This window comes from Oxyura jamaicensis, chromosome 8 (genome assembly GCF_011077185.1).
Source record: "Oxyura jamaicensis isolate SHBP4307 breed ruddy duck chromosome 8, BPBGC_Ojam_1.0, whole genome shotgun sequence".
Classification (NCBI taxonomy): domain Eukaryota; kingdom Metazoa; phylum Chordata; class Aves; order Anseriformes; family Anatidae; genus Oxyura; species Oxyura jamaicensis.
Genome location: NC_048900.1, coordinates 1,902,100 through 1,928,568, shown reverse-complemented (window position 1 = coordinate 1,928,568; position 26,469 = coordinate 1,902,100). Strand labels below are relative to the sequence as shown.

General features: G+C 39.1%; 1 protein-coding gene and 1 long non-coding RNA gene across 10 annotated transcripts in view; one reads left to right on the top strand and one right to left on the bottom strand.

Annotated features, from left to right (window-relative positions):
• Positions 1-26,469, bottom strand: part of LOC118170933 — a 183,764-nt gene that overhangs the window by 126,492 nt on the left and 30,803 nt on the right. Inside the window, exon 2 of one of the 9 annotated variants that reach the window (XM_035333564.1) lies at positions 24,886-25,080. The exons of the other annotated variants lie outside the window; for them this stretch is intronic. The gene's annotated coding sequence lies outside the window, so the exon portion shown is untranslated. The remainder of the gene's footprint in view (positions 1-24,885; positions 25,081-26,469) is intronic. 9 annotated transcript variants of the gene reach the window in all.
• LOC118170934 lies at positions 24,339-24,993 on the top strand. Its single transcript, XR_004752950.1, has 3 exons — positions 24,339-24,400; positions 24,669-24,717; positions 24,866-24,993. It is a non-coding gene; the product is annotated as an uncharacterized LOC118170934 (long non-coding RNA).

Below are 26,469 nucleotides of genomic sequence, written 5' to 3'. Positions count from 1 at the left end.
CACTGGAACAGGCTCCCCAGGGATGTAGTCACGACACCAAGCCTGTTGGAGGTTAAGAAGTGTTTGGACTACACTCTTAGTCATATGGCCTGAATTTTTGGGTAGACCTGTGTGGTGCCAGGAGTTGGACTCGATGATCCACGTGGGTCCCTTCCAACTTGGAATATTCTATGATTCTATGATTCTAAGGAACCCCAGGGTGGGTGTGCAGGGCCAGGGCAGGCCCCACAGGGTGTCTCCATAGGCCTGGCCCACAGGGCTGCCCTTCCCAGCCAGCCGGGGAGACAAGGCAGGAGAATGCTGGGACACACCAGCAGGGAGTGGTCTAAACTGAATGACAGATTCCCTCCTGGAATCCTCCTGGAATCTGGGATCTTTCTCCACAAATTCTACAGATTTTAGTCAGAAGCAAGCACTAGTGTCTGTGTGAATCCTGTCAGCACCTCCAGGCCCTTAGCCTAAGCATAGGCCCGCCCAGGCCCTACAACAGGGCCCGTATGCCCACCACCAAATGGTTATCTGGGTTTCAGAGGCAGGTAAGACCATTTCAGGCTCCTTGCCTTTCCACATACACAGAGGAGGCCACAGAAAGCACTGAGCTTGCAATGGCTTCGCTGTGGCTCCTGAGTAGGACAGCCACTCTGCCTCAAGGCATTGCATCCTCAGGCAGGAGGCCTGGCTTGCCAAGCTGCGCAGCCCTGGAGGAACAGCCATAATGATACTTTGAACTTTTGCTAAACTATCCAAAATGTTCTGCTCTGTTGCAGCACAGTCTTGAAGAACAATGAGGTACCCCAGCCCCCCAGGTGGGCTGCTGGTTGATAGTTCTTTGCCTCCTGCCCCAGTCCCTCAAGAGCTGCCCTACTCCTGCCTTGCAGTTACCAGCACTAACATGGCAATGCATCCCAAGGTGGCACACAGCAGGCAACTTTCCTGCTGACAAATAATATTTTTTCTCCTTCTGAGGAGCCAGGTAGTAACACTGCTTGGTACACACCTGACTTACCAGCAGTGAGGACTGTTGGTAAGATCTACTCACGTTTGATCATTCAGGACAGTCAACCTAGACTTCACAAAAGGAAAAATAGAATTAAGCATGGTTTTATGGCTAAGGGCATTATCACTGACTTCCATGGCTCATTTGGGTGCCACACCACTGCAGAATCTTACAGTAGAGAGTGCAGCTATGGGTGTATTCAGTGATTTCAAAGTAAAATTCTTATTTTATTCCTTCCTTATTTTCCCAGCACTTCCACAAACATCAGTCCAGGGCTGTTTGGTAAACAGAATGAATTGTTTATTAAAATGACACTTTCCATTGTATTAAAAAAAAAAAAAAAAAGAAAAGAAAAGAAAATTAAAATAAAAAAGTTAATCTGAAACTAAACCATAAATCTTACCAAGAGCTGTTTATGAAGCCCCTGCTAAGGGGCTCTGTTCCCAATGAAAGGAAAGCAATCACATCTGAAAGAAAAATAAAAGCCTCTAATTTGTATACAAGCTTTCAGTCTACTGACTAATAAACCAAGCTTTGAAGATTACATGTAAGTGCTCAAAATAAGTTCCTAACATTTCGTCACCTTACTTGAACTTTTCCAGCCTCACCAGTAGTCACAGCTATTAGCTACATTTCTTCTTTCATGTGGTGAATCCTTACGACTCTCCAAACTGTTCGGTGTAATTTTTTCCATATGACCTCAAATATTACTTCAATAATTATGATTTTTGTGACCAAATGAAAGAAAGAAACAGCACAGAAGCTGTCTGGAAAGGACGATCCCACTTTGCAAGCTCAGATGACAGGCAAGATTTCTTTCCTTCTGCTCAGAGAAGAATTAGCTCTAATACTCTTGCAAGAACTTTATCATGGCATTTTTTAAATTAAGAGCCTTTTCTATGAGGCAGCAATCTTGTTTGGGTATATTTTAGATTTACTCCACTTTGGACAGATCTTCTAATTAAGGTCTGGAAGAGAATATTTGAAAAGCAGACACTAAATAAAGAGATTCAAGAAAAAAAAAAAAAAAAGAAAAAAAAAAAAGAAAAAAAAAGAGCCACATAGCATTGTTAGAGGTTACAGTCACAGCTAAGTACTGTACCAGAAGCAGCTCTCCAAAAATCAGAAGTTTTGAACATTGCTGCTTATGTCATCTCAACACATACTTGAATGATGCCTTCGCGTATCTGGAGACTGTATTTTATGTATTTATACCATTACAGCTCAAAATGGCAGTGGGTAGAAAAGGGTGATTATAAAAAACCTGCTAAAGGTAAAGTCAGTGACTCAACTTTTAATAGAGCTTTACAGCTCCAACTTTGTAGTCAAAAATGAGGGTACAATGTCTTGCTTTTGTAAATTTAGCTAATTTTAAACATTCTTTCCATGTAGCTTCTAAGAGGTACCATTATGGAGAAAAAGCCACAAATTTTGTGTGGGTTCACTTCTTCTTTTTAAAAGGAAGATTAGCGTATGAATTTGCTAATATCTCTACTATTTTCCACACTGAACCAAATAGTAAAAATCTTTACTATATATTTATTTGTAAAGTAATAAAAGGGTGTTGATTACTTTCTATGCCAACTTTCACAAGAGTTTAGAAAACAATGATCTTAATGTACTGGTAAATACAGCAGTTTGAAGAATATCCTTCTAACAATAGTAGAGAGAACCATGTTTTATTACATTCCCATGACACTACCAAGCAGTGGCAGCAATAATCCTTCATCACATTGTATAATGAAAAAAGCACTACAACTTGGAAGAAAAAAAAAAAAAAAAAAAAAAAGACAATTTACTGTAGTTTTCCTTTAGAGTACTATAAAATGCGACCACATTCACATGACAGCATGTGTGTGTATGTCTCTTAATAAAGCTTCTCTGAAGGGCAATACAGCATGTACCATGGAAACAGGGGTTGCCATGGGAAGAATGCTTTTTAGTGAATAGCAAAAGAAATGAAGGCTTGATTCTCCTCTCACACGTGTCTTAAAAAAAAAAAAAAAAAAATCATTGTAACTGTTGGCATCAGCAGAGTTATTCCTGAAAAACATCAGTACAAATGAACAATCAAACCCAGTACATGCGCAGCAGACAATTTTTGGTGTTAGGACCGCAGTGATCTGTATAGCCCTACATTTCCGGGGCAGCTCTCTAGCTATCCCTCCCCACACCCAGATCCGCAGTCAGCCCCCCTCAGGCATGCTCGTGACACATGTCCATCGACACACGGCAGGATCAGAGCTGCAGCGAGCTGCAGGAGAGTGGGCTTACAAAGTTGTCGCTCAATATCCATGCAGAAAGTGCCAGTCTTCTGCCTGCCAGGTCTTGTCTTTGGTAAAGTATGAAACGTTTTCTGTTAAAATGCACATGGCGTCACAAACGAATGAAAAGCATGGATCAAATTAACTTAAAGCATATTGGTTTCTAGACACGCTTAAAATGAAGTCCAAATTGATGCGTTTCATCTACCTTATTCATTAAAATGGCATTCTGGATGTCCTCATGTTACTGTAATCTCCAAAGCACTGGACAAACAAGTACATTTGTTTATCTTTATCACTCTTTCCTTACTAAAGAACGGGGTTTTATTAAAGAGATCAATCACCTGTGTACAGTTTAATAGCCTGAGCTGTGCATGTAAGACAGAACTTGCTTCAATAGCCCACAACTCCCAAAGTATAGAGGGGCACGTAAAACCATTTGTTGCTTTAATAAAACAAAATTTTTCTCGGAGCTAGTGAATACCCTATTAGAATTAGTAATTTGAGACAGAAAAGCAGTGCTTAAAAGAAACCAATTCTAATAAAAGGAGCAGAATCAATTCTGTTTGCTTACCTCCATGAGAGCCCTATGCTTCTAACCAGAGACACAAAAACACTTTACATGCTTAATGCACTGCCTTTCTCTTATTGAATCACACTTATTGTGGAAGCAGTCTTTTGAGGCTTCTAGCTGTGTTGTAGTAATTGGAGGATTGCTGCTTCTAATGAATGGCCTCCTTATAATGGAGGCCAAAGTGTTAAAAACTTAATGTCAGAGGCAAAACATACAAAGGAAAGCTTTTTGGAAACACTGATGAACAATCTGAAATACACTGTTTTACGGAAAGATATTATTTCTTACTAGGCTACTGCTATAGAAGTTGTATGAGCACAGGAAACAGCATTATTTCCTAATGCTGTTAGATGTTGCCACAAACTGCAGTAGCCACCTCTTTTGAAAGGCAAAAAAAAAAAAAAAAAAAAAAAAAAAAGTGTTAAAAAGTGTTAGTTAAGATCACAGCTTTGAAGATTCCACTTCTTCACAATCAAAAGCACCGGTTAACAGTTCGGCCCCCAAATTATCCTTCTACCTACATTACACAATGAAGAACAGAAAATTCCTAATTAGATAAAAAGTATAGCTCATTGAATGTGAAGTTTGAGAATTCTTCTTAATTTCTGAACTATAATCTGTTTAATTTATTTAAAAAAAAAAAAAAAAAAAAAAAAAAACTCCTTTTAAACTAGCTGCTTACTTTGATTAACTAGTGGCTTTAGCAAATGGTCATGGTATGTAAAGCAACTGCTGGCAGCCATAACATAAAAGATAAAAGCCAAAAAGTTATTTCAATAATACTTTAAAAGAAAATAAACCCACTATATCTGCAGCAACTAAAAAGCCACTAAGGTGATCAGGAAATATTTCACAAATTTTGAAAGTAAAGCAGAAAAAGAAGAACTAATCCTTCATCTCCTATCAGCTGCTCCTGTTGCCAGTGATTATGGCAATATTTCACAGAGAACATATGGCAATGTTTATAGCCATCAGGCAGTATTTCACAGAAGCTGCGACACCATGTGTCCACCAACTAGCCTTTCTGATTGCAATTAATTAGAGAAGAAGCAGGAGGCACTTTTTAAATAACATTAAGTCTCAGAGATTCCTGAAGTTCCATGGCCCGTATACAAGACTAAGTGACAGGAAAGCCCATTAAGAGTGTAACAAGCCTTGTACAGTGGATCTGTCCTTGAGGAACAAGACCTAATAAAAAATACACTCTTTAAGGAGAGTAAGAAAGAGCAAAAGTATAATAAAAAATTCAGGGTGGTGCCTTGCAAGCCTGCAACAATAAGGAAATATTTGAAGACCTTTAACATGCCATTTTATGGAACAGATTCTGCAGAAAAGCTGCCACAATGAAAGCTATAGCAGTTGTTTTATAGTTGCCAAACCCAAGAGGATGTATATCGGAATTATTTGGGGATCCATTACGGAGCCAAGACTTATGAAATACTCTGTGGCAGTCATTTCACAATTCGTATTTTAATAAAAGCAAGCAAGAGAGGAAAATTAAGAATAATAAACTACCTGATAGGCTTTCATACAGCAGTGGAAGGTGAAATTTTCCCAGCCAGCCCCTACAGTTGAATCCAACCCTGGGGGATGGAGCGGGTGGGCAATGCAGCCCCCACACCCCAGGACCTTCAGCAACACTACAGAGAGCGCTGTGAACTACAGTGCAGTGATTCCTACAAAACAGCCTTCCGTCACAGGGGAATTCTCTCAACCCAGCCCAACGTGATCCACTGGAGATGAGCCAGGAGAATCATCATGCTCACAAGTAAAAATTGTTCCAAAACTTATGCTATAGGTAACAGATCGGGCAAAACATTAAAAACTTCAATATCATGTTCCTGATCTGGGGATTAGCTCATAGCATCCCCTTGCTGGGCAACTCTGTCCTCACACGAAAGTATTCCCCATGCAACTTGCTTCTCTGCTCCTCCTTGTGTTGGACTGGGACATTCCCTAGAGATGATGGATAAGACAGCAAGGTCAGGTAAAATGTCTCAGCTCCGGTCTCGGCAGAGCTCCTCTCTGCCAGTTCTCCAAGGTCTAATCATTAACGGAGCTCACCCTGCAGCTCTTCCCACAGCGAGGGTACAAATGTATCTTTCTCTTTCCTCCAGACTCTAATTCTTACAAAACTTCTAGAAACTCAACACCTTTGAGCTCTCTCTCCACCTGTCAAATTTGGCTAAATTGGCCAGCCACATCAGAGGTTATTAAGACACACTAACGATGCAGTCATCCCAGCCTCATTTCCTTAAGGAAGGCTTTTAAACTTCTCTACCATTATATTCTTGTTATTTTAGCTTTCATTTCATTTCCCCAAACATCTAACAGCCAATTTTTATTATAGAATTCTCATCCTGAGGCTTGAGACACAGAAAATGCAAATGGTAATAATGGAGGCATTGGTTTTTATTAGTCTTAAGAGCAAAATTCCACATTACCTTCTTGAGATCTGCCATGAGTATTATCTCATGGCCACAATACACCTGCCTAATTGCGATACAATAACCTAGGATTTGTTCTCACAGATGTGACATGACAGCAAATACAAGCCATGTTTAAAAGGATGTCAGATGGTTGTGATGGGTAAAATCTTTCCGTCAGCACCAGGAAGACTATTTTAAAACTCCAGATGCAGCCCTGACACCAATCAGCAGCTAAAAACAAGCCACCATTCCACCCACCGCTACACTTGCATGATGACAACAGGGTAACTTAATAAATAAATAAATAAACGCACACTGAAATAAAATGACAGCTGGCAACTTCACCGTCCTCGTCTACACTTTCCTAGGAGCAGAGTTAATATTTTGAGCTGTGCACGCAGAACGCTTTCAAGGTTTGTTCGCCATCAAAAAAGTTCCCAAACTGTGAGGCTGACAGCTGCCACCGACTTTAACAGCTATACTAAAGTTCCCAGCACAACTTATAGTGGCTCCTCTAGAATTTAAGAGGATCTTCAATGCTGAAAGCAAATTGCAATATATTCCTTAATAAAGCACATTTCAATGGAAAGATGAACAATGGTGTTCAGAGAGAAACTCCTGTCCAATATGCTACCCACCAGCCGAGGTGCCATCACTAACAGCACCATCCTATTACTCGTTATTTTTAGGACAGTCGCACAATGGCTGCTGATGATCAAGAGCTGTAGCAGGGATCACCCTCCCCAATTAAATCCCCACTTTCCCCCCTTTCAGAAGGCTCCGTGGGCACACTGCTTCCTGCAGCTGGGGCTGGGAGCTGGGCAGAGCAGGCCTGACCCGTGCCCAGAGGGCACATGAAAAATACTCACAACTGCTGAGGAATTATTTGATTCAAGTCCCCCACCTGATAAGCTGTCAGCCCACTGAGTGATCAGATAACTAAATGAGAAGGAACTGGAAGAACCAACGTGTTTCTGGTACTCCTGCCTAACGCCTCCCAACAACTCATACGCTGCCCCAAGGAGCTACCAGAGGGGCCAAGGATTGGCTCCAGTGCACGTGGCCTGGGGGGACTGGGCTCCACCCTGGCAAACACTGCGCCCATAGAAAATAATTAAGAGCTGTGAAGAGTCATTTTAATGAATAATTGAATTTTCACCATTAATATTAGAGATCTGTTGAACACTGACATACTACAAAACATTTGCTGCTCACTCCAGAATTTATTTGTACTCTCAGTTCCAAGACTTAATTTATTTTTCATTAGGCTCATACATGAACTAGAGTTAAAGTTGGGTTGAAATATTTTTTTTTTCCCTGTTTTCACAGTGAAGTAATGAAGAACTCAATTAGATATGCTCTTGTTAAACAGACCTCGAAAGAGTCAAGCTCAAGAGAAAGAAGTCCAAACTCTACATTCCTAAGTAGGCACGTAGAACTTACCTAAGCATAACATGCTATTACCTGGATTACCTTTAACATGGATACATGGATAATATGAAATATATCTTGATAAATATGCTTTTTTATGTTTCTAGAATATTCTAATTTTCTTGCATATACTGCTTAGAAGGGAGTACTATTATTGAATGTCACAGGCTGCTGTGTCACCTTTGCAAGTATCACGTAGGGGAACAACTTAAGCAAAAATAAAATAGTTGAATCTACATGAAACTACATTAAGTGTGAAGCTTCTGAGATTCTTTCTGCCCAGAATACTGATATTACAAATGACAATAAAGAATAACAATAAAAAACGAACTTAGAACCAAGACAACTTTTCCTCTAAAAGCAGATTTAAATATTCTGAGTTCTTAATTTCATTCTTTGGATGCTTTTTAATGATGCATTAGTCCTAGTAGCCATGTACTATGCTATTAATAATGGTGATGGTTAAACTCTCGTTGCATTAAATAAAAATCAGAAATCTAATCTGCAGAATAAATATGAAGTATAACTGTCTTAAGCATTTGCATACATGTATGGGGAAAAGTAACATATTACTAGTGCAAGAAGATTCTAACTGAACTGTGCAATTAACAGTTAAAAGATAAGAATGAAAATGAAATTTACTATCAATTTTCATTTGCTATTTTTTTTTTTTTTGAGAAAACTGTCATTTAGCTAGCATTTCTGAGGAATTCTTTTCTCCCTTTTTAATAGCTGCTTCAATTAAATTCTTGCCATTCCAACTCTAAAGATGCTTTGGACAAGAGTGACAGAATCAAAATAGCTAATTACTGCAGAAATCTAGTATTAAGATAAAATGAGAAGCAGGGAAAAAAACACCTACCAATGGACAAGAAATCACCAAGAGGAAAGATACGCATTCTATATTATACATCTTAATCAAGTTCAAAAGCTTAACTAAGAATACAAACAATATTATTAAACAGCTTAACTTTTTGTTCAGGGTCAATTATAACTTTGAAATAGATAATTAAGATATCTCTTTCGTCAGCCAACACCATCAGGTTATAGTTTCCGGCTTAGGAAAGAGTATTATCTTGAGTTCCCAACAGAGAATGTTTCTTCAAAGGAACACATATAGCCATTATACACCTTGCAAAATGGTACTTAAATGTGGAGGGTAATAAGTGGGACAGGGACACGTACAGCCTCTGCTACATTATTCTGAAAGGAATAGTGCCCCATGCATTTTTAGGGAAGATCTTTCACACTTAAACCCATGGTGTGATGGGCAGACAAAAACGTTGAAGCTTTTGGTTTTGGCAGCTTGGAGACCTGCAGGGTCACGTATGTACTACACTGAAGCAAAGTGCATAAATAACTCTTCTGAAAGAACAGCAGGGTTGTGCCTGACTCTTCAGCTGTAAAACAACATGAAAGGGTTGGAGAAGGGGAAGATCTGTTTTGATTTTTTTTTTAATACCAGCATACATTATTTGAGGAAAAAGAGTGGATCCCCATGCTTGTCTACGTGCCATGTGCCCAAGGACCTTGACCTGCAAATCCCACAACCCCAAAGCTACGCAGCAAGGAAGCTGCATGTGATAGTGGGCGTTGATCCTATTTTGGAAAGGGTTAAACAAGTCTAGGTCATCAGATGAGATCTGTGGCTCACTTTTAGAAAGGGATGAGTTGGCTATTAATATGTGTATATATATATATATATATCAGGAGCATCCAAGCCTGAGTAAAGCATTTTGGTTTCACACTGGTATTCTAATCATATTCTTTTGTTTGTTGCTGTAAAATAACATGTAAGTGAGATGGGGAAGATGATAAATCTTATCCAAATTAATATTTAGCTACGTATATGGTAAAATGTCCTAATTATTGGGGAGGTAGATGAGAACCTTATGAGAAGCAGATGTAAAACGGACGATATCGCTCAAGGCCAACAGATGAGGGAAGGACGAACAACTCGTTAGGGAATGATGAACAACTTGTTGGCAGGAAACAAGGCAAAGATAAGCAAAAAACTTCTGAATACTGTCCAACAGAAGGTCAAAGTCCATAAAGGTAAAAGGTTTAACCTCCTCTTCCTTGTTGCCTTCATCCTAAAAGACCCCTGCCCACGACCACCAGGCTACATTGTGCAGGCGCAGCCAGGAGGAGCTAAGGGCAGGGAGTATGGAAATGAGTACTTGGAAGAGGTCCGCCTTTTCGGGGGAAATAACGAATAAGTATTAGAGCTCATGTAATATGTAACAGTATTCATGTATAAAACTGTGAGAGACAACTGGGCAGGTGCACACTTTTTTGAGGGAAGCTATTCCCAGTGCACCCGATGCACCGCAATCAAGTATACCTACTTTACAACCCTATGGTTGTGGAGTCTTTTCCGCGCGTCTTAAGTTTGTGTCATAGCTATAACACTGATGGACAAAGATCTTCACCGGGATATTTTAGCTTTGCCAAAGAATCCACTGCATTGCAAAGCAAATCAAGCTGATCTACCATCAGAACAGTACTTTGACGTGCTTGTGCTTCTTGTGTTGTGTTTTTAATCTATTTTCCCATGAGATCAGAATTCACATGGCATCGCTTCTGTTGAGAGGAACACTGACAATCAGCTTATTTATACTTTATTCACATTTGCTTCAACTGAAAACTACGGATGTTAGAATGATATTTGCAAACTAATTTGTAACCACATTTCACACTTTGAAGGCAGTGACAATTCTCCATGAATTCAAAATTCTCCGTCATTTTGTTTTAAAGGAAATGCAACAGTAAATTAGTAACTCTTACCTTTTGATTATACTCCAACATATCTGCAAGTCTCAAAAACAGCAAAGAAACATAGGATCCGTACTTGCAATCCACAGCAGTATGAAAAACTGAACCACCAAATCATTTATGATCGAAAGTTCATCTAGATTGCATTTCTGCATTACCACAGACCTGCCAGACAATCGATTTGAGTCTTGAACTCCTTTTTTTCCTTAAAAGACATTATCATAGATGAGAAACTGTGAGAGGTTGTAAGATGGTTATTTTAGTTGTTTCTTGGATGTTGCAAGCCTAGACCAGATCACTGAGGTTTTATGAAGTGTTTCTGCTCCAAGGACCTCCTCCTTGAAGTTGGAAAAAAAAAAAAAAAAAATGCAAAAACTAGAAGCAGCACAGTACACGCAGGCAAAGGCAGAAAAGCATGTACAGTTTCCCCTTTCCACTACATCACAACCTTATTTTTTCTCCATAATCTCTCCAAAGATTGCAGCAGCATTGCTGCTTCCTTCAGCAAGGCGTATGTTTTCAAACTCCACCAATCTAACACTCACATTTTCAGAGTATGCTCTGAGATGGTTCTTCCTACCTTCTCATCTCTCCTCGTTGATTTATTGCATTAAGCAGCCTGTAAATATTATTCCTTTATAGTTGGAAAGGATGCACAGTAGCTCTTAAGCATTTCATTATTTTCTTTGCCAAACCTTGTTTGCTTTCCCATTAAGTAGCAAACTTTTTTTTTTTTTTTTTAATCATTTTCTTGTTTCCTCTGTACTCATAAACCTTTATCTCATTCCCTTTTACACTGGTTACCAATAGCAATTTTTCATCATTCTTTACTTTATACCCACATATCCTTAACTCTTGTCTTTTTCCATTAATTTTCTCTCATTCAAATATTGTGCAAGTACTAAAAAACTCTGCTTTTACACCTTTTCTAGCTAGTGCAAACTGTAGGAAACAAGAAATGACAGCCAGCTGTGTCACTGGTGATCTGGTCTTAGGAAAGAAAGAATCTGACCCAATTTTAATAAACAAGTTTTCTTACTAACCTTAAGTTAGGGTCAGAACAAAACCACCTCAAAACCTGAAAATAAAGCAGGTGTGCTAGTATTTATATACTTGTGTATGAGTGTTTTGCTCGTTTACTGAATTTCCTACACAGATAAAGTTCCACACTCAATCTTTAGTGACAGAAAGTATTTTGTGAAGGGTTCATCTCCATTAATTTTACCTGAAGTTATGGCTACAGCGTGCCAGGACCAGGATACAGGTTTATTTCAGAATTCAGGAGGGTGCCAGAAGACAACACAGCTAGAGCTCACCGTGACTCCTGGTGCTCTCTTATCTCCCACAGCAATATCCAGAATTTCCCTATTTTCAGGGCTCCATCCACAACCCAGCTGCCTCCGTTTGGATGTGGATCAGAGCCTCAAAAGTCACTGACCCCAAAGTCATGTGGGGTGACCAGTGGGGATGGTGACAACACAGGAGCCCCAGACACCAGCCAACAGGAGTTCACCTCCGTCTGGACCCTAGTTTGAATCTTCTCTGACCTCAACCATTTTCTGCCTTGCAGCTGGTCGGTACATGGAACCGAGAAGGTCAACGCTGCTCTTCTAAGTCCAATCAGTTCTAAAAGCAAATGAATAAGGGTGAGTTGTTAGAGCATAGCCACTTCTACACTGAATAGCAAATGTAACGTAGCAAATCAATCTGAATACAATTAAGTGTAAGGACAGGATATGTATTTTGATATCATGTTCTAACAGCTGTTTATTTCTTGGTCACTTATTTCATTGAAAACAGGCTCTTCTCCTCTTTGGCTTCACAGTGTAATGTCACATCGTCCTTTCTTTTTGCCCATTTTTCTCTTTGCATGTATTTGATAGTTTTGTTTTTAATAAAAGTGGAGGTGTTCTTGGCATTTCTACTGCAACAGCAGGGCTTGAACTTAAGGTCAAATGAAAGGAACAGTGTGTTCAGTCACCATGGCAACCATACCAGTCTAATATCAGGTACTAAGATACCAAGAATGAAGTGATAAAATCACTACATTAGTTTAATAAACAAGTTCCATTGTCATCATTTTACTATATATCTGGTTCTTTGAAAAATATCAAATTTCAGAATTTGCTCTGCTTGGCCTATTATTTATTATCTAACAAAAATGAAAAATGATTTGCTTTCTCAAGAGCTTCAGAAACACAGATATATCAGGAACTCATTAAGGCTGCTATACATTTTAAAGCCATATTCTAGGTATGCCAAGTTTTGCAGACCCTAAAGCTCTAAAAACCTTAGTTTGGCATTTAATTTCAATTCTCATTTTACATTTTTCTACTCTGCCTCAACCTTTTAGTAAAGGTATATTAAATGTTAAATACAAATGTTAACGTGTCAAACTACGAACCCAAGAGCACAGCTTAAAAACACTTTATACCAAGAGGATGAAACCAAACCAAAGCCCTTCTCGGTGCGCCTCCAAAAGCCACAGAGAGCTGCTCCTCGGGCATGCCTCCCACATCCCAGCCTGACACCCCGCTCCAGAGCTGGTTCCCAAGCCAGGGCCAGGAGCAAGGAACCCGTTCCCAAAGGCAGTGAGATTAAATTCCCGCAGAGCTAGCTGGAGCTGGCTTCAGGTACCCTTGCAGCAGGTGAACGGGACAGAAGCTGCCAGGCCAGCAATTAATGCCATATGGTTCAAGGCAAGCACCCTAAGAAGCCCCTGAAAGCCCAGATAGCCACCAGGCAGTAAGAGCACGCTACCGCCTGTAACACCAGGGTGACGGCACACCACCTTCGCTCTGCCTCCACACCGAGCTCCCGGGCAGCCTGGAGTCAGACGGCTGACAAAGATGCCAGAGGCACATCACAGGACCACGCTGAGGGTGCGGCTCCGGAGCAGAATTGCTAATAAGACACAGATTTACAGCGTCAGTTTTGGCTAGTGGTGACAATAGTGGCTAGAGAAACAATTAACTCTGATTTCCATACTATACAAAATTCTGCAAATGAAAAAGAATAGGGCCAAATGGTTCTGAAAATTCAAGATAACTCCAGAAAGTCAGGAAATCCAACAGAGTCTGAGCAATTTAGTTGTGAAATAATTTGAAATTACTTTGCATAGTAATAGGATTCTGGAGCTATGTTGTTAACCATGCAGAACAGCCACATTGATAGAGAGCTGCAGTAGAGGAAAATAAAACGTTTTTCCACAGCAGAGCACTCAGACATTTTTGTGCCATCTTTACCCAGGTAAAGAGCAGAACTCACCCACCACAAATCATCAGCATAACTTCACTCAAAAGACAGAGATAATTCACCCACCACCACCAAAAGGGACACTGCTCGATTTCATCAGCCCAACTAAAACACTCAAAATTTCTGTAGCGTGTTATATTTCCTTGTGCGCACCTCAGACACATCAGTGTCAAGATGTCATCACTGCAAAAACTTCATCTTTTCAGTGTCATATTTAGAAAACAGGTTAATAATTGTCATTTATCTTTTGATAAATATATACAGTTAATATTTACTTTCCAAATGAAGTCAGGCCAAAAATGAATTGCCGAGTTACAGCAACACACTTTTAAGCAGATATCGAAGTTCTCCTGAAGCCATTACAACTCGTGCATTCATCTGCTTCTCAGAACATGCCATTTTGTATTGATTTTATGCAATTGTGTCAGCCTGACATTGGGGAACTAGAAGTAGCCTATGGTCTTCCAATCGCATATCTATACACAACCTCAAGTACTGTAAGGATTATAGCTGCAACTGCCAGTTTCTGTTAAAAAATAAAAAAAAAAAAATCTCAGGGCAGAAGGACAAGCTGACCTAATCGGTGGGTTGTTTGAATAGGTTTTGCAGTGGGTGCACAGCTAATCCTTGGCTGACAGTCGGGCTTTTTTTTTTTTTTTTTATAAATCCATGATTAATGGACTTGACAGCCATGTTCCCACAGCTTCCACTAAACATGCAGTTCAGACCTTATTGTTAAATACCACTGAGATCACAGAAAACTAAACTCTTATGACAGTGGAAGGACTGTGCCAGAGGGCAGACTTTTCTGAGACGAGTATTGGATTACACCAGAAATAGAATAATAGGGCACTACAAAAAGGTTGATGATCTTGGGCCCCTGAATACCTTACGTCCTTAAAATGAGACTAAGCTTTCTAAATGGAAAATAGGTTGTATGAGTTAGATCTACAAAGATAACACATTATCCAAAATTATACTGGGAGACTACATGCCCATATGATGCACTTATCCTATTTTAGTCACAGGCACGTGCAATCAACTTGACCTTTCACTTCATATTTACTCACTAATCAAAATCCTAAAACAGTCTGACTGAAGCACTGATAGACATCTCTCCTCCAGAGCTTGCAGGTTTGGATGTGAGCCGAGACACAAGATTTGGAAATAAATTTTAAATCCTTAAAGACTGAAGATGTTTGGATCCAATTAACATCAATAGAACCACATGTTCACAGACAGAAAAGAACAAAACCTCTAGACAGATAGCATTTTTTCTAACTATTCTGAGGTATAAAATTTAATTTCCTACCTTCTGCACTACCTACACCCAGAATGTTCTGGCTACTCCATATAATTGTTTTCTAGCCTCTGAGCTTCTATTAAAAAAAGTGTTGATGACTATTTCCTAATTGCTGTTTTTCCTGTACATTTTGCACAGAAGCCCGTAAGAATAAAAAATAGTAAAGCACGTCAGTCTGAAATGGAGGAGCAATGTCAGTTCATAAGGGACGTTGTTTAAACAGTTAGCTCTGTCTGAACTGTCCTTGTTTTAGACCAGGAAGTATTTCAAACCTTAATTACAGCAGTCTGCAAAACCATGACAGATCTGTCTTTTTCTTATGGGCATCTTGCCAAAGTGAAGCATGAATTCTACTTTTAAGACGACCGTACTTAATTAATGCATTAGCTAACTTTGTGTCACTTGCATGATTCAATAGACTACTTTTGGCTCTGGAAAGTACATCTGTCTGCTGCGAGTTTCTAGGGTCAAAGCTATTTTGCATACATTTTCACAATTTCTCATTGTATCCCTAAAGATTTTGATTTTTAAATGTAAAGTACAGAGAACATGAAACTGAAATTTCCAAATTTGATTTTAAAAAACCTACTCTGAATCCTCTTTGCTATATCAAAATTCACTACTTGATTGCTGCTTTGGTATGTTATTATAGCATTCTGATACATATTTAGAGCAACAGCTCCATATAGGAAGAAAAATAATAGAGATGGAAAAGCCGAACTCAGTAAGGATAAAAACATAAGCACATTACCCACTGACACCAGCACTCAGCCAGCACTGCTCTGATTTCATCTAGAGCAGCTGTCCTGTACTGGCTTGTTGCATGCTGTTTCTGCTGAGAGAAAGCCTAAAGGCTGTATTTCCTTGCTGCAGCAGTTTTTCCACAATTAGCTTAGATGTTGTCCTGCTTTCTGAATGCAGACAGAGACCATTTCTTCTCTTTGCTTGTTGATCCAAGCCCACTCTCTACCTCTCGCACACCTTTTTGATGGATGCTCAACAAGAGCCACCCGGCCTGGCTCTGGGACTCCTCGCAGCCCAGTCCAGGGGCCTTTCTCTCAGTTATCAAACACGGCCACAGGTCTGTCTAACTCCGAGTTCCTGTGTTGGTGTAGAAATGAAACCTGACATTACACAGCCCAGCAGCTGGCCAGTACTGTGGGAAGCTGGGGCTTCACCTGGGGATTCCACCAAACATTGTCATTGTCTTTTACATTTAAACATAAGGCAAGGTAGCCATTATCTTCATCAACTGTCATACCCGCCACCTTCAATGAGGTTCAACTCTAGCGTTAGCTGTAATAAAACAAATTTCAGCTCTGCCATCAGCTCAGGGTCTAAAGTGGCATTGTATCTATGAGCAATCCCAAACAGAGTTTTCCAATGTCATATAGTATAGGCAAAACTATTTTTATATTTACACTTTCTGATCTCCTATCCAAACCGAGTTTCTCTCTACCCACACATCAATCCCTGCCTCTGCCTTTACACGAGTCCTCTGTGGCAATTCTGCAATATTGGCAGCTCTTAATGGTGAGGCTGTACCACGACACAGGAGGCAGCACAGACCACCCACACAACACGGCCTTGCTTTAATGCTACCGCCCATCACCTCCTCGGCCAGGCCCGCAGAAAGCCCCAGCACCACAGGCCCTGAGGGCAGGGGACGGCCACCGCCCCACGCCATCCCCAGCTGGGCACTGCCAGCTCCTGACAGGGCAGGTGACTGATTGAAGTGACAGGCAGGGTTTCAATGGGGAGAGGAGCTTGTTTCAGCACAGGCCTGTCTACTTCAGTAAATCTCCGGTTTTATCAGCTCCATGCAACTGGCTCATTTAGAGCCGGTCGGCGGCAGTCCATCTCCTCGCAGCCCCTTGTCAGTGACAGCCCGCAGGTGCCGAAGCGTGCCAGGTTTGGTACGAGTCAAACCCTGCTGCAAACAGAGATTAACCTGCGAAATCGTGCCGGGCTCCTTTCAAGTATATTCTAGCCAGGCACAAGGATATACGGATTCTATCAGACCCAGTAAACTTGCTTTGGCCTCTCCGTGTCCTGCATCTCATTTGCATTCACTCTAGAGGCTGAATAAAAATAACTAGTGACCCAGGCAGCCCAGCTACCATGCAGGAACCACGTGAGCAAAGAGATGTCAAAATAGCCTTTCTATAACAGAGTAGTTTGTCAGAAAACACTGGAATGGCTTTCAAAAACCTGCATAACCATGTAGAAGACGAAATATTAATAGCCTTAATATTAAAATACTTGATTAAATTAATATTAATTCATGATTAAATTTTAAAGAGCTTCATATTTCATAAGAAAATCACAGTGAAACTACCAATAGGGATTTAACGTGTGAAACCAATTATACAAGATCATTAAGTAATGCCTCGAAAAAAAAATAGGGAAAGTTTTCGGTGATAAAGACAAATTAAGGAAATTTTGTTTACAAACAGCACCATTTGTGTAAGTCCTTACTGGAAAGGAGATTTGCCCTCACTCACAAATGTTGCATATATGTTAATAAAACACTAATACATTAGTCTGCTTCAATTCTTTTACATACAGAGCCTTAACTCTTTTTCTTTATATATACTCCAGGATATCAAAAATGTTTGTTAATTTTGGACTAGTTTTCTCTTATCAAAAAAAAAAAATAGTCTTAGCAACACAGAAAAGCAAAACCTCCGAATTCTTTCTCTGATTATTGTATAAAGCCCTCTTAGAGAGGCTGACTTACTGACAGCTGAAGACAAAAAGCTTTGATTGCATTCAGTTGTCTTCTGACACAAAGCAATGGGGACAATGGAGAGTTTTTCAAGTGGGTCTATTCATTTTTTTTTGCTACTAGTTCCAAAGCCAGAAAGCTAACTTCTTTCTCAAGGATCCAATTTTGCTTTCCATAAGCACACCTGTACATGTTATTTTTAAGAGTTTATTTTGATAACACAAGAATTATTTAAAGCATAAGCAATGAATTTTGTCTAGTTATTCCGTCTCTCTTATATTTTCCTTTAAAAACAATTCTCTCTTTTTGTCCTTCCTCACGTATTCATACTGCCGAACAAACCTCAGCCAGCACATTGCAGTCAGTACTCTTCAGATGTGAGCTACAAGTTTATAAAGTTACAATGCGAAGTGTCTTTCACTGTAGGACAGTGTATCCAGACTTAAATTATTTTAATAACATGAAAACCATGTTTGTATAACCAGCAACAAAGGACTAAAATGATGCATGGGGTTTCATAATTAGATAAAGCCATTGTTTAGAGTCAGACAATGCCCTTTTACAGTTCAACAAACAGCTTGTCACAGTTGCTTGGTCAGAGCAGACCTGGATGACAATGGAAACAGTTAGCGCCAAGGTAGTGAAATAAATTGGTCTCTTGAGTAAATAAACTGAGCAGCAATGTGCATGTGCCTCATCAGTAAAAACTGCAATTTATAAAAGCTTTGTAGAGTGTTTTATATCCACTGACATCTAAGGGAATGCCTTATCTCCTATCATGTTTATTTAAAAAAAAAAAAAAAAAAAAAAAAAAAAGCTAACCAGTCTTTGGTCCAACAGTTTGGCACTCATTAGTGTAGACGATGCAAAACGATGCTAGCACAATGAGAATTTTGAATATTTTTGTCAATAGATAAATACAAGTGCTTATACCAGATTATGGTGTGTTTACATTTTCTATGTTGGTTTTGCCATTTGGAAATACCCAAGAGGAACAGGCATTTTGAATGCTAACATGCTTTTAGCCAAGATGCATTATGATTTCTTAGCTTCACCAGAACCATCAATATGCATCTACCAGCAAAAAGTTATGTATGTCCACACAGTGTTATGAAAATATAGTGAAAAAAATAACCTTTTGAATGGTATTTCTTTACCTTTCAAGTATCCTTCCAGCGAAGTAACTCTTCAAGTATTTAAGCTTGTTTAGAATTTTGATTGTGAATAATCTCAAGAAAGCCAGCAGTCTCACGCAAGATCATACACACTTATACAGTACTTCTTACTTTTCTGAATGGTACTAGATAAATGGCTAAACCTAAAAATGATGTCAAACAGTTTGCAGACTAAAAGCTTTCCACAGAAACTTTCACGCTTGATGAACATCTACTCTCTTGTAAGAAAAACTGAAATAGGACAATTAAAATTTCTAAATACGAGGAAAAATGTATCTGTATACACAGACACACACCCCTATAAATCTCAGCTGCTTATAATCGTGAAAATCCAAGTACAAAAGTTCCTATTAATACTGCACTCATTTGCAAAGATCGTCATTATTTCTGGCCTGTGTCTATCCAGATGAAAAACTGATGGATTGTATTATCTAGGACATTTCCCAAAGCAAAGGACATCAACAATGCTGTTATTTCCATGGAAATAGTTGGCTTGGACCTAAATTAAATTTCCATTTTAGCACATTAATCCATAACCATCTATAAAAAGAGGAGTGGGTGGGTAGAGAACAATAACATTAGTAAAATTGTACATAATTCTGGAAAGAATTAGAGGAACAAAGTCTGTCTTTCTATTTCTTTTATTGTTCATAATATGGCTTCCTGTGACATTTCTAAAAAGGAAAAAAACATCTATTAGGTTTCAAGTCCAAAACGATTAATCATTTGAAAATTATTGAAGTATTTTAAAAGTTACCTCTTCAAAATGCATAACATTTGCTTCTAAAATATCATTATTTTATTTCAAAGCTATTTATAAATGACTTATTGAACCAAAGTGACTTTTACCTTCAAATCTGTGTATATATTCTAATGCTTCTGAACTCCATACATATCACTAACCCACCATATTTTTCTGTTCTTCCAAATAGGAAACTAAACCATCCCATTTTGTATGAACTGCAATACTTCTATTCACCAGCATAAACACCAAGTTATTTTCTCCTGTTTTTTTTCAGAGTTAAATGTAACATTCTCTATTTCTCACAAAAACCTCAAGATACAAGACTTTTATTCTAATTCAGTCTCTTCTGAAGTCAAGTATCAGATTCATTTTACTTGATAACAGCTAGTTCTATTTTTCTTTCCAAATAAAATCTCAGAAACCAACTCAGGTTCAACTAATTACACGCCGGTTTATTAGAAGAGAATAGATATAGGTAATTTCAATAGAAATCTCTGCAGGAAGGGAAGAACTGCACATTACCGTGGAACACAAGCGACAAGATCATTACAAGCTCCCTGTGCCTCCCTTACCACCTCAGTACTGTTCTCCCTCAATTTCTGTGTCCTTTTTAAATTCAAAGACAAGTGTCATAGTTTCAGTTCCTCTCTCACTTTCTGTCTCTACTATCTTAGAAAATTAATTCATTACTGTTTCTGAAGGTTGCCTTTAATGACCCTGACACTTACTGCCCAAGACAACTTTGATTGGCTCATCTGTATTTCTTCACAGGCCTTGATCTGACATGATCACTTCAGGGCAACTTGACATTACCTCTTTCAGAGGCATATTTCTTTGAAATTGTTGCTTCCATTTAAATGCTTAATATATTATCTTTACAAGAATTTGTTAGATCATTTTTCCAGCATCCATCCTACTTCACTGTATTGAACCACAAATAGACATTCCCTACAAAGAAATAACACAAAGTTTGGAAATGCAGGAGAAAATTAAGTCATTTTTGCAGACGTAGCCATTTATCTCTTTTTTAGAATATACAGAGATATACAGAACTCACCAGCATCATGCCTGTATCCAACACAAACCACCTCCAGGATGGGTAAGCCATACTACTGTTCAAGTGACAGAGGAAGAGGAAACAGCACAAACTCAGTGGTTGGTGGAGTTTGTGATCATCCAGCCTCTTCCAAAAATATGGCCTAGAAAGAGTTGTTGAGTGAACGGTTTCAGTGACGTTAAAAATGTTAACGCATCAATAAAATCATAATTCAGCTCAGAGACATCCTCAGCCTAAGATCATGAAATACCATTGTCGAACAAATATTTGAAGAACAACTCACGCTAAAAGAGCTCAAGTAAAGGTCTATCACTTGGTTTCTTTCTTCCCATGTAGGACAATAGTGCCATACAGCTGTTGAAATTCTTCAATTTCTAATTACTTTACAATGGATGATCTGTTATGAAGTGATCTCCTTCCTACTTTTAGGTTCCTACCTTTCAGAGATAAGTAACACCATAAACAACAGGGGAGAAAAAAATACATATTTTTTTTTCCAAATGAATACATCCTTGTTGTCCTCCTTCAATCATTTCACCCTCTCTGGCTTAGTAGATACAAAATGAGACTGTCTTTAGTTTCCCCAAGGATATCTACCCTTTCCCATACTTGAACAACATTTTAAACTGAAATAACATTACTAGCATTTCGGTGTTGTATAACTGAAGTAGTATAAAAACTGTAAAAAAATAAATAAATAAAAGGTGGTATCATGAAAAATAAAGTCCTAAATCATGTGGCACTGATAACATTAATCCTGGAATCTCCTCCTATTTAAATTATGCCTCTGCAACCTTCACGTTCCCTTAACATAGCTGTATTTTAAACACAGCAAATAAAAGAAAACTCTCTTTTTGATTCAAGCTCTTTTTTCTACAGGTAGATAAATACCAAAATGGAAGGAAATTGTCAATGTCATATGCTGAATGAAGTCACCATTCCTCTTATCACAGAACAGAACCCAGAAATGCATTAATAAATAAAGATGTAAGATTCTAGACTGTCATTTTGGTTATTAGGCTAATGTATTCCAGAAACAAGGGAGGAAAAGAGTGCTCTTACAGTAAGTATGTGGTTCTGCAGGTATTAACTGAACAGAAATACTGTAGCAGAGCTCCAATTTGCAGGAGCCTGCAGCAAGGTTGCATTCACAATAAGGTCAGTAAAAAATGGCAAGCATTAGCAAGTAAGCTACTCCCATAAGAGTATAACACTTTTTCCATCAATATTTTGTGGGAATTTAAACCACAATGATTTTATTATTTTATAAATCTAGGTTAGCATGTGTATAATGACATGTCAGTTCATGCACAGTGTCAATATAAAATGCCAGTTTTGAATTCAACCAGGCATATTATTAAAATGAAAAGTTGACTGACATTTCCAAGGAACATTAGTTCCTCCATAAGTAACTCAGACCTCAGAGTAACCCATAAATAGAGTGAAGTATATCTACTTCACTGTCCGGCAGGCCTCCTACTCAGGGTATGAGGCAGCAAGTCATTTCCCTGTAGACTGAGGTCTTAGTCCAATACTATTCCGTCCTTTTCAACACAGACATAAACAACACGAGAGAGGTATTGACCATCACCCATGAAAAAGTCCATCAGCACTTTTGGCTGTGAAGCACATGGCAGCCAGTCATAGCTGGCCTAAGTAGCATAAGGCTTTAGCAACATATGGGAGAGTAACCTGTAAATGATTTTACAGCCTTTTTTTTTTTCTTTAAGCTGATTTGCAAACGGGTGGTTGAATCTTGGTCTTAATGAATTCAACCAGATGTGTGTCACTGACTTCAATGGACTGAATATTTCTTACTGCAGAGGCCTCTCTTGAAATCATATTCAACAGAAATATTTTTAGGTACAGAAAGGATGTATTATAACAGCCACTAAACATAGTACAACAAATTACAATTCACTCAATTTCCTGTAACTGAAAAGAAGGATATTTTACGGAGTAGCTGGGTTGTTTAACCCAGTGAGGCAGCATTCCCTTTCATATGGCATAGGTGCTGTCTGGCTAAAGGAATTTAAAACAGACCATTCCTGGCTACAACTGCACCAACAGCAAAGTCATGAAGAAAAGGGTGGACGTGGCTAAACGCCTGTTGAGGCAAGGTAGGGCTCCATTCAGTTTCTAAGAACTAACACTTAGCCAGCTCTCAAGACTTCTCAGCAGGAAAGGAAAAATCAGGTTTTGCTGGAGCTGCAAAATAGGTAGCAGAAAGGAGCAGAGGATTTTAAGAGGTCAGTAGTTAATCAGGTATGAAAATGCTTAGGAAATCTTGGAGGCTATGAATGGGGATAGTATGACAGGTAGTAGGTATTTTGTTGTTTTTGTTTTGTTTTGTTTAGGAGGGGGAAGGCCAGCATGGCTCCAAAGATAGAGATCTTTAAGCAGTAAATTCAAGTAAAATATTTCTTACATGTATTTTTATTAAACATTTTTGGCTAGCTCTTGTCTAATGCCATCACCATATAGATGTCTCCATTTCCTTCTCTGGTCATTTATAAACATAGAAACATAAGATCTTTTTGTATGATCAAGAAGATATTTGTCTTCCATACACATGCCTTCTCCAAGCCAAGTAAAAAACATGAAATCCAGCCATCGCCTAAATACTTCCTGCAGAGCTGAAAAGACATTTACATAACAAAGTCTTGACATGAGTACTTGAATCAATCCATCAAGAACTGTCAAAACAAGCCAGTGGTTAAGCAATGCTACCTTCTACTCAGAGCAACTAATACTACGAGTATCAGAGTGCTCCACCAATTTCAGCTTTCAGGAAGAGTTTAGCATAATGCAAAAATGCACGGTGGAGTTTACAGGAAATGTGACTTCTACTGGTTGTGAGAATGAGAAGGATGAATACCATCATTTAACGGCTTAAAAGTAGCATCATTGATGGCACATATATGGTCTTGTGTACAAAACAAGGTGGCAACAAAATTTGGAAACGGTGCACACCGAAGTGCAGATGTCCTTAATCAAAGTGGAAGGTAACCAGCTGCCCACCCCCCAGAGCGTTTTGCACCATTGGCCAACAACACTTCCACCTTTTACAGACAGCACCAAGTATTTTTCAATGAGATCCCATTTCACCGAATCGTATCAGTCGTGCCTGCATTCCACTGAAGTCATAGCTGCCCATTCCAGGATACAGAGCTTTTCTCCCCCATAACTGGGCTGGTACAGTTGTGCATGTGACTCCAGAAATCATATTTGTGTTTGTGAGTTCCTACAGAGGCTGTTGCCCCTTCTCCACCCCACCACCTCCCATTTGTCTTGCCGTCAGACCTATGCCTCAACTTGCTCCTGCGTTGTGGCGCATGCACCAGTCTGGGTCTGAAACTGTAAGGATGGGCCTTCCCTGAAGCTACACTATGGATGTTGTCTAAAAATGGCTGTCCTGTTTAAATTAAAAACGTTACAGCACGATAATAAAGAGTTCTGGTTTACACTGCAATGCTATTTTTCACTGCTCTTGACATCCCCAGATCTCAGGTTTTGTTATTTGATCTTGTCTCCATTTGCTACACTTCCAAGAATTTCTGAAGCTTTATTTAGTGCATGGCTCTGTCCTGCCACAGGGCAGAGCAGCACAAACTCCTTTACAGCCTAACCCGAGACACTGCAAAAGTAGACTGATTTTTACAAGCTTGTAAGTAAATACTATAAACAAATTTGCAAATAAGTGATTAAAGCAATGTTTTGCTTCAGGATTTACAGATTTAAATATATATATATATATTTATGGAGAGGACTACTTTTACCAGGAAACAGTTCTCTTTAAGAACCAAAATACAGATGTAAAAACCTTAAGTCACTCTCACTGCAGTTGGAAATTACTGACCAGTAGTGTTGATCACCACTGCAGTTTTTCAAAAAGCATTAAGATTAAGAGATGTTCACTGCTCTTCTTCTGTCAGGTGCCTCAAAAGGAGACCATGAGAAGAGACACAGAACGAAAAACAGCAGGTAATACCATACGAGACTCCTTATTAAAAACATAAAATGCCTTTCACTCTTGCTTTTATTAAGTCTACTTTTCAAGCCAAATTGAAAGTTAGGTGAGACGATTATAATACAAGTCACGTCTAACTATTTCATTATCCGCGTCCTGCAGCATGATAGCCCACAGAATACCTTTTGAAAGCTCCAGAGTGACGGCAGCAGGTTGGATATAATGAACAGTGTTACAAATGGGGACACGAGACGACAGGTTTGGTGAAGAAGGAGTCTCCTGGAAACTGTACGACTGTAATTACTGAGTGCTGGTGCTGTCTCAGTTGGCTTCGAACAAAGGTAACCGCCTTCAGCGAGTTATATTTCCTCAGCCAGCTAAAATGAAACCAGTCAGAGACACAAATATTTATGATACACAATACATAACCAAAGTCATTGTCTGCTTTTATTACCTTATTTTTGCTGTAGCTTTGAAGTCTCCCAGATCAACAGCACAAGAGAATTAAACAGTAAAGCACTGAATTATTTTTAAATTAGACTTCCACAACTAGAAATGTTGAAGTCATTTATAGGAAGATAAAGTGCTCCTGTTCTAGGCACTTTGTTTTCATGTCACAATTGTTTCCTCAATAATTCATTTGGTTTGTTGATCACAAACCAATCAAGCAGAAGTCAGTGAGAGATGAGACCTCTGCATTCCTCACACAGGAGCTCACTGGGCTCCCCTCAGCAAACACAGAACAGGTGTACTATGGGGGGACGAAGAGAGTTTCAGATGCAGAAGGCAAGTTGTGGGAGATGGCAAAACTGAGAACAAAGCTCAGGTTAATCCATGTTTTCTTACCCCAGTCTGCTAAATCTCAGACGTGGGCTCACTTGGACTTCACAAATGTGATGGACTGAGTAATAAACCCCAAAGAAATTACACACACTATGGCTGAGCATGGTCACCATGAAACCTTCTTCACTCAAAGGGTCATCAGTGAAACAGAAAGCCACATAGCCAAAGCATTAAACCTTACAGTCTCTAACTACATGCAAATGGAAAATTATTAGCCCCACTGTAAAAATCATAAACAGGGAACAACAGACAAACATGTCATAACTAAATAAAAAGATAGCAAGGAGAAAAAGAATATTGCCTCTGTCAAAAATATTCCTTGGCTAGTATCTGCTTCCTTTTCCCCTACCCTTTTCTCCTGGAGAAATCATGAGTTCTGAAGATACAAATCATCATCATCAGATAACCATTAGGTTGTATACAAGAAAATAAGGAAACTATTTTTATTCCACATCTTGATACTATTTTCTTTGATGGCCAATTATTTAAGGGGAAAACACACACACACAAACACAGAAAGCAAAAATGGAATAGGTTCAGATAGGTGCAACAAAAAGTAGTACAAGTTTGGAAAAAACTCTTTAAAATGAGCAACTAAAAAGGATGGGAAAAGTTAACTAGTGTAGAGAAATAAAATAGGACAACCTGGGAAGTCGAAGTGATGGAACTGCTGGGTCCCTGAAAGGACCTGAAAAGGGGCTGCTGCAGAGCCCTTCCTGAAGACCCCAGGCGAAAAGAAGCGACTACTGGAGCCCAAGTACACGCAAGATATAGAAACAGGAGTTGATCTGAACTGCTAAATATTTCAAATGGAAAGCATGACCAGGACTGGCCAGATGTTGATTAGGCTGAGCCAGAAGCCAAATGTGTAAGCAAGGGTCAAGTTCATAGGAAGAGGAATATCACTGAACCACACAATCTAC